Source organism: Echinops telfairi, unplaced genomic scaffold (genome assembly GCF_000313985.2).
Source record: "Echinops telfairi isolate 266 unplaced genomic scaffold, ASM31398v2 ScPeMD7_7457;HRSCAF=8495, whole genome shotgun sequence".
In the NCBI taxonomy this organism is placed as follows: domain Eukaryota; kingdom Metazoa; phylum Chordata; class Mammalia; order Afrosoricida; family Tenrecidae; genus Echinops; species Echinops telfairi.
In genome coordinates this window covers 15,603,463-15,615,426 of record NW_022111357.1, presented here as the reverse complement: position 1 = coordinate 15,615,426, position 11,964 = coordinate 15,603,463, and positions in this window count along the sequence as shown.

Genomic DNA, 11,964 nt, shown 5'->3' with positions numbered 1-11,964 from the left:
GAGGAAACTTCCTTTTAATGGATTGGCTCCTTGTAGCAGATCTTGTTATAGATGTGATGATATAAACCTCTCTGTAGATTAACATCTGGAGGAGCCCTGGTTGTGTTGTGGTTACATGCTGGGTTGCTAACCACAAGGTCAGTGGTTTGAAACCACCTGCTGCTCTACAGGAGGAAGACGGGGCTTTATCCCATAAAGAGTTGCAGTCTTGGACATGCACAGGGGCAGCTCTATTCTGTCTTACAGGGCCACAATGGATGGGAACAGACTTCATGGCAGTGAGCTTATATATACATACATTTATACTTTACTGATTTTGCTGCTCTAGAAGAACACAGTCTATAAGGGATTTTATTTTTAGCAATCGGCTCAAGACTGGAAGAAAAGCCCCTTCTAAAGGACAAGGTTTTGTTCTACACAGTCTGTCCTGAAGCAATAAGCATCTTCCTCCCCTTACTCTTTTGATCCAAGCAAAAGCGCTTGCTTCTTGATGCCCAGCTTGCTCATCTGACACCAATGTCGAGATTCACATACAGAGAGATGCCTGGGCTGCAGCCCCGGGGATTCAATCGGTCCTGGTGGGGTCTCCCTGTCTTCACAAGCTAATGTAGGTGTGCAAGCATCCAGGCCTGGAGCCTCTCTGGGCTCTCTTCTATGCCAGAGGTTGTAAAGATCAGCCTGGCCCAAGAAGGGTGTGAACTTGTGCAGAGAGCATTTTAGCTTTTAAAGGGCTCTGGAGGGTATGCCCCTGGTTCTTGGCCTGTACAATGTGAATTCTAACTGGATCAAGGATAGGTGATATTAAATAGTAAACAAATGCAGGGAGCTTTAGGTAATGCCTGGCACACAAGAAGCAACCAGGAAAACATAGCAGTTGTTCCTCTTTTCTTTTGTTAGTATGTGCACACTCAATATTAAACAGAAGTCATAACTAATGTTCGCTGAAAAGGAGGAACTGCTTCGCTTCAGAGAAAGTGGCTCCTAAGCTGTGTTTTGAGGGGTGAATAGGAGACCACCAGGTGACCGAGGCAGCGCCATCCAGGAAGAAGAAACAGGAAGTGCAAACAGAGAGGGCTAAGTTAGGGAGGTGCACACATAGAAACAGTTGTTATTGAAGTCATGGGATCATAAAGGATGGGGAAGGGCAGAAGTGGGGTGGGAAAGTGGGCTGGGGGCCCAGTGAGGGCCTCAACGGGCAGGCTGAGGAAGCTTTGTTTAGCCCTGTGGGTGAGAGGGAGTCCTTCTGGCTGTAAGTAGGGCTCATTCAGATGGGCGATTGAAGAAACGACGGCTTTAATTTGGACAGTGGATTGGAGGAGCGAGCATCTAAGATATAGCCAGTCTCACCTTGGACCCCAGCTCAGAGCAGTGCAGGCTAGGGAGCCCAGTGGGCTGTGTAGAAGGAGTCTGCTTGTGGAAGAGGGTATGCGGATGTTAGAGGAGAACCCTGGTCTGCTAGGACACAGGCAGGGAGTCTGCTACTGACTGTGCAGAGCACGTGATCAGATTGAGGGACTGAAAAAGCAGGCCTGAGCTTTACTACCCTACCACATTCCATGCTTGCAACTAGAGTTGGAGCTGGGGTTGTGCAAATCCATTACCTTGGTCATGGTCAAGCTTCCTGGTCAAGCTCCACCTGCCCTTCTCCCTATGTCCGAGCATCTCTGCCTATCAGAACCCTGGACACACTTGTCAGCGCAGCTCACAGTGACTGTCCCCATGACCTGCCAGATCCCCCTCGGTGGCCTCTCCCTCCCTGGTGTCCCCCCTCCTACCACCCTGGTAACAGGAAGTAGCCCCTAGGCATAGCGGGGCAGACAGACTTTGGACTTGCTCCAGGACTTCCCCGCTTCGTGACTTTGGGCGAGTTTCTTCCCCTTTCTGAGTCTGTTTCCTCGGCTGTGTGTCGGAGATGACTATGCTCATTGACCTGGGGGTTGCCTGACTCTCACTCATGCTCTCAGGAACGACGGTCTTGTCTTTGCTGGTTCTGGCTCCCAATCTCAGACTATAAAGGGAACTCCACAGTGTCACGACCCTTTTTGGTGCCTTCATTTATTCAACGGTTATTTACGAAGCGTGTCCTCTGTTTAGGTCAGGCCCTGGGCCCGATGTGGGATTGGGAGGAACAGCCATGACCTAGACCCTGCTCTTGAGAAGCATACAATGTCTGCTCACCTCGTAACTGGGTAACTGGCCATCGAAGAGGCCCTAGGGGGGAAGTGTTGGGCTATACTTGAAAGGGTGTCTGTTCAAACCCACCAGCCACTTCACAGAACAATGAGTTTCTAGAAAGATTTACAGCCTTGGCAACCCTTTGGACTCTCTGTCTTAGAGAGCAGCTGTGATTTGGAACCGACCCAGTGGTAGTGGATTAGGCCCGGCTTCAAATCTCTTAGCGGCAATCCAGTAACCAACAATATTTATAAAACTCGCGGCCATTGAGTCAATTCTGACTCATAGCTACCCTACAGAATAGCATAGAACTAGCCCCTATGGGTTTTCAAGACTGTAACTCTTTATGGGAGTAGAAGGCCTCATTAGCGGCTGGTGGTATTGAACTGCTGACCTTGCAGTAAGCAACCCAATACATACCCACTCCGCCACCAGGGCTACACAATACTTGTGGAATATTATCCTTCAGGAATTGCTGAAGAAAACGAAAGAGGACACACTCTTCCAACCTCAGAGACCCTTGAAGTTCCCCCTCCTCATCACTGGAGAACTGCAGGCCTCTCACAAGTAAGAGGATGCTATCGGACAGCTCCCCCTAGCTTCAGCAGCTCCACGGCTTTTCTCTCCATCCGGATTCTCCTGGCGAGGCACTCATGCGCACACGCAGATGCAGATCAGAAGCAGAGAATCTCTTGCGAGGATAATATTCTCGTTTAGAGGGCAGGAGATGGGGAGCGGCTGGAGGGGGAGAGAGAATATTCTCATGAGTGTCTGAGCATGTGCAATGTTACAAATACATACTTGACCATCAACACCGATCCTAGCGCGGCAGGTATCAGTAACTACTTAGGAACATCCTTGTAGCCCTGAGACATTCTGATTCTGTGCAGGTTAAGATGTGGATCTTGGTGAGAGCCCAAGGGGACTAGGCATGTGCCCAAGACTATCATTCCCTCCAAAGCCTCTCACATCCTAACAGCTCTGCGGCCCTCCTGGCCCCGTCAAAACCTGCCTTCCTGGAGGGTGGGAGGGTGAGTTCAGGTTAGCCAATGCCTACTTCCTAGTTGAGGGGGCATGGAGACCCACCTCCAGTGTTCCTCAGACTTCTGACAGCTCCTCTCCCAGTCCCTTGGCTATAAAAGGTTGTCTCATTGCCTGTCTCCGCCCCCCGCCCCCAAAAGACTCCGAGGATGGCACTGAAATCTACGCCACAGACAGGGGCTCTGTGTGTGTGTGTGTGTGTGTGTTGGTGGCGCCCAGCCCACAGAACATAGGGCTTGAAATTTTGTCCTTGCGTGGAACTGTGAGCCTCTCTTCCTTCATTCATCAATCCAACAAACCCTCGGTAGTCTCACCTTGTGGCCCACCTTAAAGTGGGCACTGGGACCCAGGGGTGAATCTTGGCCTTCAGTGGGCCTTGTATGGCTGGGAGGGTGTCAGGGGGGGGTTGGGGTGTGTGTGCAGAGACCACGGATGAAGCAGCCTGGTAAGTATTGCAAAGGGGCCATGGGAGGGGCGGCTAGAGGAGCGGCTGAGTTGAGTCTGGGCGTTAGATGGAGGTGGGGTGGGTCTCAGGTCTCAGCTCAGCTCTCGCCCTTTCACGTATCCGTCCTCGCCTCCGTCCTAGCAGCCCATGGGCGTTTCTTGTGTGCTGACGGAGGGGTGAGAAGCATGGCTGTGGAGGATCGGGGGCCTGGCCTCAGCGTGTCTGCTGGCCAGTGGAGGGGGATGCCCCCACCTCAGCCCCATGCCGATCACGAGTTCACCACAGCTGAGGCAAGTGCTATGGAGCTGAGGATTCAATGCTCTGCACTCAAACTCAAAACCCAACGCAATGTCATCGAGCCAAGTTCGTACCCATGGGCAGCTCTGATGGCAGGGGAACGATGAGGCTCTCTCCCATAAAGAGGCACAGTCTTGGAAATTCCCAGGCACAGTTCTGCCTTGTCCTGTAGGGTCACTGTGAGGTGGAATTGACTCGATGACAGCAAGTTTGGGTTTTGGTTTTGAGGACACAGTCGAACTGCCCCTGTGGGTTTCCAAGGCTGTAAATCTTTAAGGGAGCAGAAAGCCTCATTGTTCTCTTGCAAAGCTGCTGGTGGGTTTGAACCACTGACCTTGTGGTGAGCAGCCCAACTCATAACCAGGGCTCCTGCGATGCTCTGAAAGGGGCCTATTACATGGTCGCGATTTGCCCCAAGAAGGCAAAGACAAACCAAGAGTGCCTAGGAGGAGGTTTGGGGAGAGAGGAAGGCATTGCAAAGGCCCTGTGGTGGGTAGAAGCCTGTGCATTCTGGGAGAATGAGGAAGGCCCCAAGGGCTGAAGACACAGAGAATGAGTAGCAAGGAGAAATCTGTGGTTGAAGGAAGCTGGGGATGCAGGGGGTGGGGGTGGGGGTAGGGCTGAGGGTGTCCCATCTTGGCTTCATCCTGATGGCTGGGTCATCTCTCTACCAACCTTATGCATCCAATAATGCTCTCTGTGCCATGCTCAGGAAGGCATGGGGAATGGTCATGGGCGTGTCCAAGCCCTTTGCCATCTATCCTAGGCTTCCCCCATAACCCAGCCTCTGGGCCTGCTCTTGTCATCTGCCCTGGATGTTCTGTCTGTGGACCCCTGATGGGGCTCTGGGTGGGGAACCAGAGGCTGGGGTGCATATGCTGTGTGAGCTCAGTCAGGGGCCTTCATCCTGCTGGGCCTCAGTGTCATCACCAGAGAAATGGGAGAATAATGGCCCCATCCTGGCAGGGTGCTTTTGAGGAAGAAATAAGGCACTAGGAGGAGAGAGGAGGCTGGGGCCCTTCAGCCTGCTAGGAGGCTGGAGGCTGGGAAGGAAAGAGCAGGGCGGCTGGGGAAGAGCCATTCCGATGCAATGGAGGCCTGCACACTCCCGTCAGGGCCAGGCTTCCATGCTCAGCATGCAGCTGCCTGGGCCACAGAGGAGGATGGGAAGTGGGGCTCCCAGAACTGTGGAGACTCAGGGGCTGTGTTGGCTGTCCTTTGTTGTGGAGGTGCCATGCTGCCTGCCCAGATGCGGGCTGGCTCCCTCCCCGCCACCCGCAGGGTCTAGCTCAAGTCCCATTTGTCTGTGCATAGTAGGGGTTCCAGGGCACTCCTGACCTTGGAGGGACCCAGGACAAGAGCACAAATGAAGGCCCATCCACCGTATATCTGATCATCTAAAAGGTATAGCCCATTGGTAAACGCAGTTTGCCGCATTGACTGCCTTGACAAACAGCACTTCTTTCTAGCCACCTGGAAGTTCAAGCGGGATTGTAAGATGCTCAGGTTGCTTGGAGCTCTGCTCCAGGATGGGGTCAGGGGAGGTACAGGGAGAGTGGCCTGGACCCTCCTTTGCCCACCCCTCCTCCCCAGTCCATTTCAGCCCTGGAGGGGCCCACGGGAATAGGATACCTCCACCCACCTGGTCTAGGCCTGGGGAGCTCACCCCACTGCACAGCTCACTCTCAGGAAAGAGGCCCACTAGAGCTTGGGAAAGGGTAGGGGTCCCAGGATCCCAGATGCCAAAGCACTGTGTCCATTGGTGGTGGACAATCTTTGATGAGTTCACCTCTCAGGCACATGGATTGCTTATCCTACGGGGAGAGGTGCGACCCAGGGGAAAGTTTCATCAGTGTCCTCTATAGTACAGGGCCAGGTCTGAGGACAGTATGACACCAGGTCCCCCCTATTGGCCAGCCCCTCTACCTGGTGCTGCTGTAGGGATGTTCCAAGAGGCTGGACCAGACCCAATGCCAAGATCACCGACAGAGGGCCAGAGTTCATCTACCAAGCCCCAAGGCGGAGTTTCTTACAACAGAGACCTGGGCTGAAGGCAACTATACAGGTGAGAGGGGGCAGGTGAGGCCTTATTTGGCTGCCTCCCGAGTCATCTGCAGGGCTAACAGACCCAGGTCAAACCTCTCTCTTTCCTTGTGGATCTCAACTTGCAACCGATGTGGCGAGCACCGGGAGGAGCAGGTAATTACAGGTAGATCTACAGCCCAGCCACCCAAGCGGCAGCCAGCTGGCCTGGTGATTTACACACTCACACTGGGCTGCATTTCATGCCACAAATAAATACTTTTTAAAGAGCTGTATCTCTCCGGGAGTTCACTACTTCCCTACATCCATCTCCCTCAGCAGTTCTTCCACAAGAATGGGCAAGAGAAACTCATTTCAAAGAGGAGAAAGGGAAAAAGGAAGGAGGCAGTAGAGTGGAAACCGCTTTGAACAAATTGTGGCCTAAAAAGGGCAGCCACATGCTCCTATTAGTTCCTGATGAAGCCCTGCCATCTGGGGACAGCCTGCTTGTCATCAAGGCAGAAAGCAAGAAATTAAGTAGATGGAGCTACTCTTTCCCACGAGGCGTCCAGGTGCTCACAGCTGCCTGGACAAAGCAGGGCACAAGGAGCGAGGGGTGGGGAGCAGGCGGGGGTCAGCCACCAGCCCGTGCTGGGAGTCTGGAAAGGACACTCAGTATAACTGAGGGCTGAGAAGGATTCCTCCAGTCAGCCCTCGGCTTCTCCATGATTGAAAAAGCCCCTGCAGCCCCAGCTCACAAGGCACACTTGACCCCGTGCAGTCACTCCACCAGGATCTTCTCCTGGGTCCTCATGCGACTCCAGGGCCGAGATGCTATAATGACCCCACTTTGCAGAGGAGGAACCTGAGGGGCCTCCCAGGCGGGACCCAACTCAGCCAGGAAGCAGTGGAGAGGGACAAGGCCCAGACGTGGGATCGCAGAGCCCCAGACTTTGGGGCTGTGCTGTCTGCGGGTGGCCAGGGAGGGAGCCCCTATCTATCAGGGTCTGGCCACTCCTCACAGCACAGCTCTTAACACCCCCGCCTCCCCCCTTCCCAGCCCACTTGGAGCAGTGTCACAGAGCAGTGCCTGTGGAGCAGGGTCTATTTCCCTGTCTGCTCACTCCACACCCCAAGAGCTCTTCCCTGCAGGATAGGGGTCCCCAGGGTGGATCATCCCCCACCCCCTCTGTCCCTGTGTACCCTTCCTCCCCTCCCTGTGCCCTTCCCCCTTCACTCTGCTGCTGCCTGCTGACCCCCCAGCAGGGCTGTGGGGTCTCTGTGGGTTGGGGGTGGATGCATTCCTGCATTGGGCGCTCAGAAGGCTGACCAGCCCAGCCTGAGGGGCCCAAACATAGGCTCATAGGAGAAGGAGTGGGGGAAAGAGGCCTTGTGCCCTGCGGGACCCCTGGGAGTTGGGTCCAGCCAAGTCCCACCAGGCTGCGTGGCTGTGTGTAGCACCCTGACCCCTCAGTGCGCACTCAGCTGGTCTCTCCCACTGGGGTTCGGGGCTCCGAGCTGGCTGGCGGGGCTGAGGTCTGCTCCCCGGGCGCCTCATCTCCGTCCACCGGTGGCTCTGAAGGCACGTCCTTCTGGTGGAAAAGGGCCCAGGCCTGGAGGGGGAACAGAACACGGACGGAGGCTTCGTACCAACAGGCCTGAGAAGTAGCGACGGCCAGGGCAGCCATGCTCCCTTGGCCACACAAGTCACAAGTCACATGGGTGAGTCTGGCAACAGGACACTCTCTCCCAAGGGGGTGGTGGCTGTTCGCCGGAAACAACTCAAGCTCTCACAGAGATGTCCCCATCTCTCCACCTTGGGACTCCCTGGACATAGTTAAGGGTTGGCTTCTTCCGAGAGCCTCCCACCCCCACTGCTCTGTGACCCTCTGGGTCCAGGACCCTGCCTGGGGCTCCCTTACCCTCCTGCCGTGCTCAGATGCAGGGTCACAGAGGCAGCAGCGGGCAGGGTTGGGGTGAGAGCTGAGCCCCTTGAGAAGATGAGGCCCCTCACAGGCCTGGTGCCCCATCCCTGCCCACGTGCATAGGCCTAGACCCTGTCTTCTGCACATTCCCACTGCCCTCCTGCCTCACTGCTCCTGCCCCACGCCCGGGGACTCCACTGGGCTCTGGCCCACAGCCAGGTGGCTGACTCCAAACCTGCCATCTTCGCTGTGACTCCACCCCCCTCCTCCCAGTCCCCATGGGATCCCAGGATCCTCTCCACCTAAGCCCTCAACCCCAAGCTCCCAGTAAGATCCCCGGTTTCCCTTATTTTAGAGTCTACAACAAAGGACAGCCAGCCCAGCCCCGCCCCTGAGTCTCCACAGTTCTGGGAGCCCCACTTCCCATCCTCCTCTGTGGCCCAGGCAGCTGCATGCTGAGCATGGAAGCCTGGCCCTGACGGGAGTGTGCGAGCCTCCATTGCATCGGAATGGCTCTTCCCCAGCCACCCCGCTCTTTCCTTCCCAGCCTCCAGCCTCCCTTTGCCTGGGCTCCTGGCTTGCTCTCTAACCATCCTTTGTGTTGCTGCAAATTACTTCCAATTCCAGCAAAGCAGGTCTCCAGCTTTGCACAAAGCCCAAAGCTGGGCCCTGGAGGAGCGCTTTCCAGCTTCCTCCCTCCCTCCCCACCAGGCAGCAGGCCCTCATTCTCTGAGCCACAAAGGAAGAGGGGATGGACAGAAAGGAAGGCCCCCTCTCCCTCCTACGGCCACAGATGCACTCTTCCACGGAGGCCATCACCAGCCCTGGACCACCGCCCTGTGCTCAGGTAGACGAGCTCCCACGTCCACCCAGGAAGGAGAAGCCAGGCCATGGCTTGATCATCCGAGGATGATGGCTAGTGGCCATGGAGCCTGAAGGTGTGTGTGGTGTGCTGAGTACTAAGGGGGGCTTTTTTTAGACGCTACCCCTTAGTCCTTCCCAGAACTCTATGATTTGGGCATTTTTATCTGTTCCTAAGATGAAGACATAGAGGCTTAGAGAAGCATCTTGGCCAAGGTCATGCAACTAATTAGTAGCAGGGCAGGGAATTTCACACAGGGCTGAAATGCAGTACACCTATGTCATATCCGTGAGTAGTTTGGTGAGCCATCTCCCAAGGATACCCTCACCGGATGAGGCCTGCCCATAGGCACCAGGGAACCTCTCCTTGCTTCATGGATGAGCCGCAATATCCCATGAGCATGAATGAAAAGCCTTCTTGTACATGGGGGCATTTATGCCCTGCTGTATACTAGTGACGCCTTCCCTGTGCCCCGTGCCTAATGCTCTGGATTTAGCCTAGTAGGACTGTCAGCTCAGGCATGGACCAACTTTGAGGTACCCTCGGAAGCACGTTCCAGGGATGTTTGGTTCTCAGGTGTTGGTTCCGGTTCATGGCCACCCTGTTCTGTGCATGACAGAATGAAATGCTGCCCAATCCCGCACCCTCCTCAGAATCCCTGCCGCCTGAGCCTTCACTGTGGTCACTGTGCCAATCCATCTCATTGAGCATCTTCCTCTCATCCCAGACTCTGGATGGTCAGCGAATGGCTCACTAATGAACTTGTTCTCCAAGTGTCTGGCCCCAACAGTTACCTGTGAACATCTGGGGGTGGGGGGCAGGAATCTAACACCCCCCCCACTCCTTCCTCCCCTAAAGCCAGTTTGCCCATTTATAAACTCTTATGTGGCCACCATCCAGCGTGTGCAGCCAGCCTTCCTCTAGCAACAGAGAAAGATAATGGACACTGATCATTTTGGCTTAATCAGCTCCAACACAAGGCAGACAGTCATGATGGAGGGAGCCTGGATCGGGGGATGTGAATTATATACTCCCAGCACTTCATCACCCTTGGTTACTGTCTTATCTTTATTCATTCTGGCAAATTAAATTAGCATTGTCTTTCCAATCTTGTTCTCTGGGAAGAATTAAGCAGCAGCAGGCAGAAAGGGAGTTGGCCAGGATGGGGGTGGCTTGTGCACATTTTAACTCCCTGTGTCTTAAAGGACCACTGCCCTGGATAATACCAGCCGACCAGACCTCCTGGGGTTGCAATTTGGGGTATCCAGGGCTGGGTGTTGGCCTCTTCCTTATATCAGACATGGACGGGGCCAGGAAAGAGGGTCAGCAATTGTAGGTTCAGCAGAGCAGTCCGTGCCTAGTTGTCCTATCAGTATAACAGACCCAGTGCTGGTGCCAGTGTGAAAAACACAGGCCCAGGCTCTGGAGTCCGGAGGAGGTCTGGCCTCACCCACACAGAAGGGCTTTGCCACTGCACCCCAGTGGTGTGAAGGGTGGGAAGCATGACAGTTTGAGGGTTTACGTTTAGGTGATCTCTGAGACAACTCTCAGCCCTGTGATTGGAGAAGCCCTCCCTCAAGGGGCTCCCCTTGTGGATCCAAGCAAGACACAAGTTCAATATTTCCCCCATTTCTCATGATACTATTGGTCCAGTTGTAAGGATTTTAGTTTTCTTTACGTTGAATTGTAATTCATACCGATGACTGGAATCTTCATCAGCAAGGGCTTTAAGTCCTCACTTTCATCAAGGTTGTGCCATCTGCATATTGAAAGTTGTTGATGAGTCTTCCTCCAATCCTGACGGCACATTCCTCTTCATATAACCAGTTTCTCTGATGATTTGCTCAGCATACAGATTGAATAAATGTGGTGAAAGGATACAACCATGACACACGCTTTTCTTGATTTTAAACCATGCCGGATTCCCGGCTTCTTGATCCATGGTCATTCCCATATAAGCACAATGAAGTGTTGTGGAATTCCTCTTTTTCTCAAGACTGTCCATAGTTTTTATTGCCCACACAGTCAAATACCTTTGCAGAGTCAATAAAACACAAGTGAACATCTTTCTGGTGTTCTCAGCTTTCAGCCAAGATCCATCTGACATCAGTAATGACACCCCCTTGTTCCTTTTCATCGTTTGAATCCTGCCTGAGTTTCTAGCAGTTCTATTTTAATGTACTGCTGGAACTGTCATTGGACAATCTTCAGCAAAATTTTACTTGCGTGTGATATTTATGGTATTGTTTTATAATTTGTGCATTCTGTAGGGTTACCATTCGGTAGATTGGGGTCACATATGGATCTCTTTATGTCAATGGGTTGGGTAGCTATATTGCAAATTTCTTGGCAGAGATGAATGAGTGCTTCTAGTGCTTCATCAGCTTGTTGAAACTTCTCAATAGGTATTTAACCAATTCCTGGAGTCTTGTTTTTGGCTAATCCCATCAGTGCAGATTGGATTTCTTTCTTCAGCACCATGGGTTCTTGCTCATATGCTACCACTTGAAATGGTTGAATGTCGACTAATTCTTTTGGTACAGAGATCTGGATATTACTTCCACCGTCCTTTGATGTTTCTTGCATCATTCAATAATTTTGCTCATAGAATCATTCAATATTGAAACTCAAGGCTTGACTTTTTTCTTGGATTCTCCCAGTTTAAGATATGCTGAGCATGTTCTTCCATGCTGGTTTCCTACCGCTAGGTCTTGGCATATTCCAGGTCTTCTCAAATAGCCCTTTGAGATTTCCCGTTCAGTTCTTTGACTTCATCATTTCTTTCATTTGCTTTAGCTACTCTATGATTGAGAGCGAGTTTCAGAGTCTCTTCTGACAACCCCTTTGACTCTGTCTTTCTTTCTTGTATTTTTTAATGATTTTTGGCTTTTTTCCATGTATGATGTTTGTGTTAGGCTGCTTGACTAGAGAAACAAATCTAGTGACACTCACATATGTGTAAGAGAGAGCTTCCTATCAAGAAGTAATCATATATCAAGAAAATCCCAGTCCAGTCCAACTCAAGTTCATGAGTCCGATAATAGTCCATAAATCCCTCTTTAGACTCATGCAGTCACAGCAATGGTGCAGAAAGCAGAAATATCACAGGCCAGTGGGTGCAAAGTTGTGCGTCTCCAATGTCAGTGGACACATGGCAGAGCTCCAGCCACTCTCAGGGTGACAAGCAAGCAGGAAGG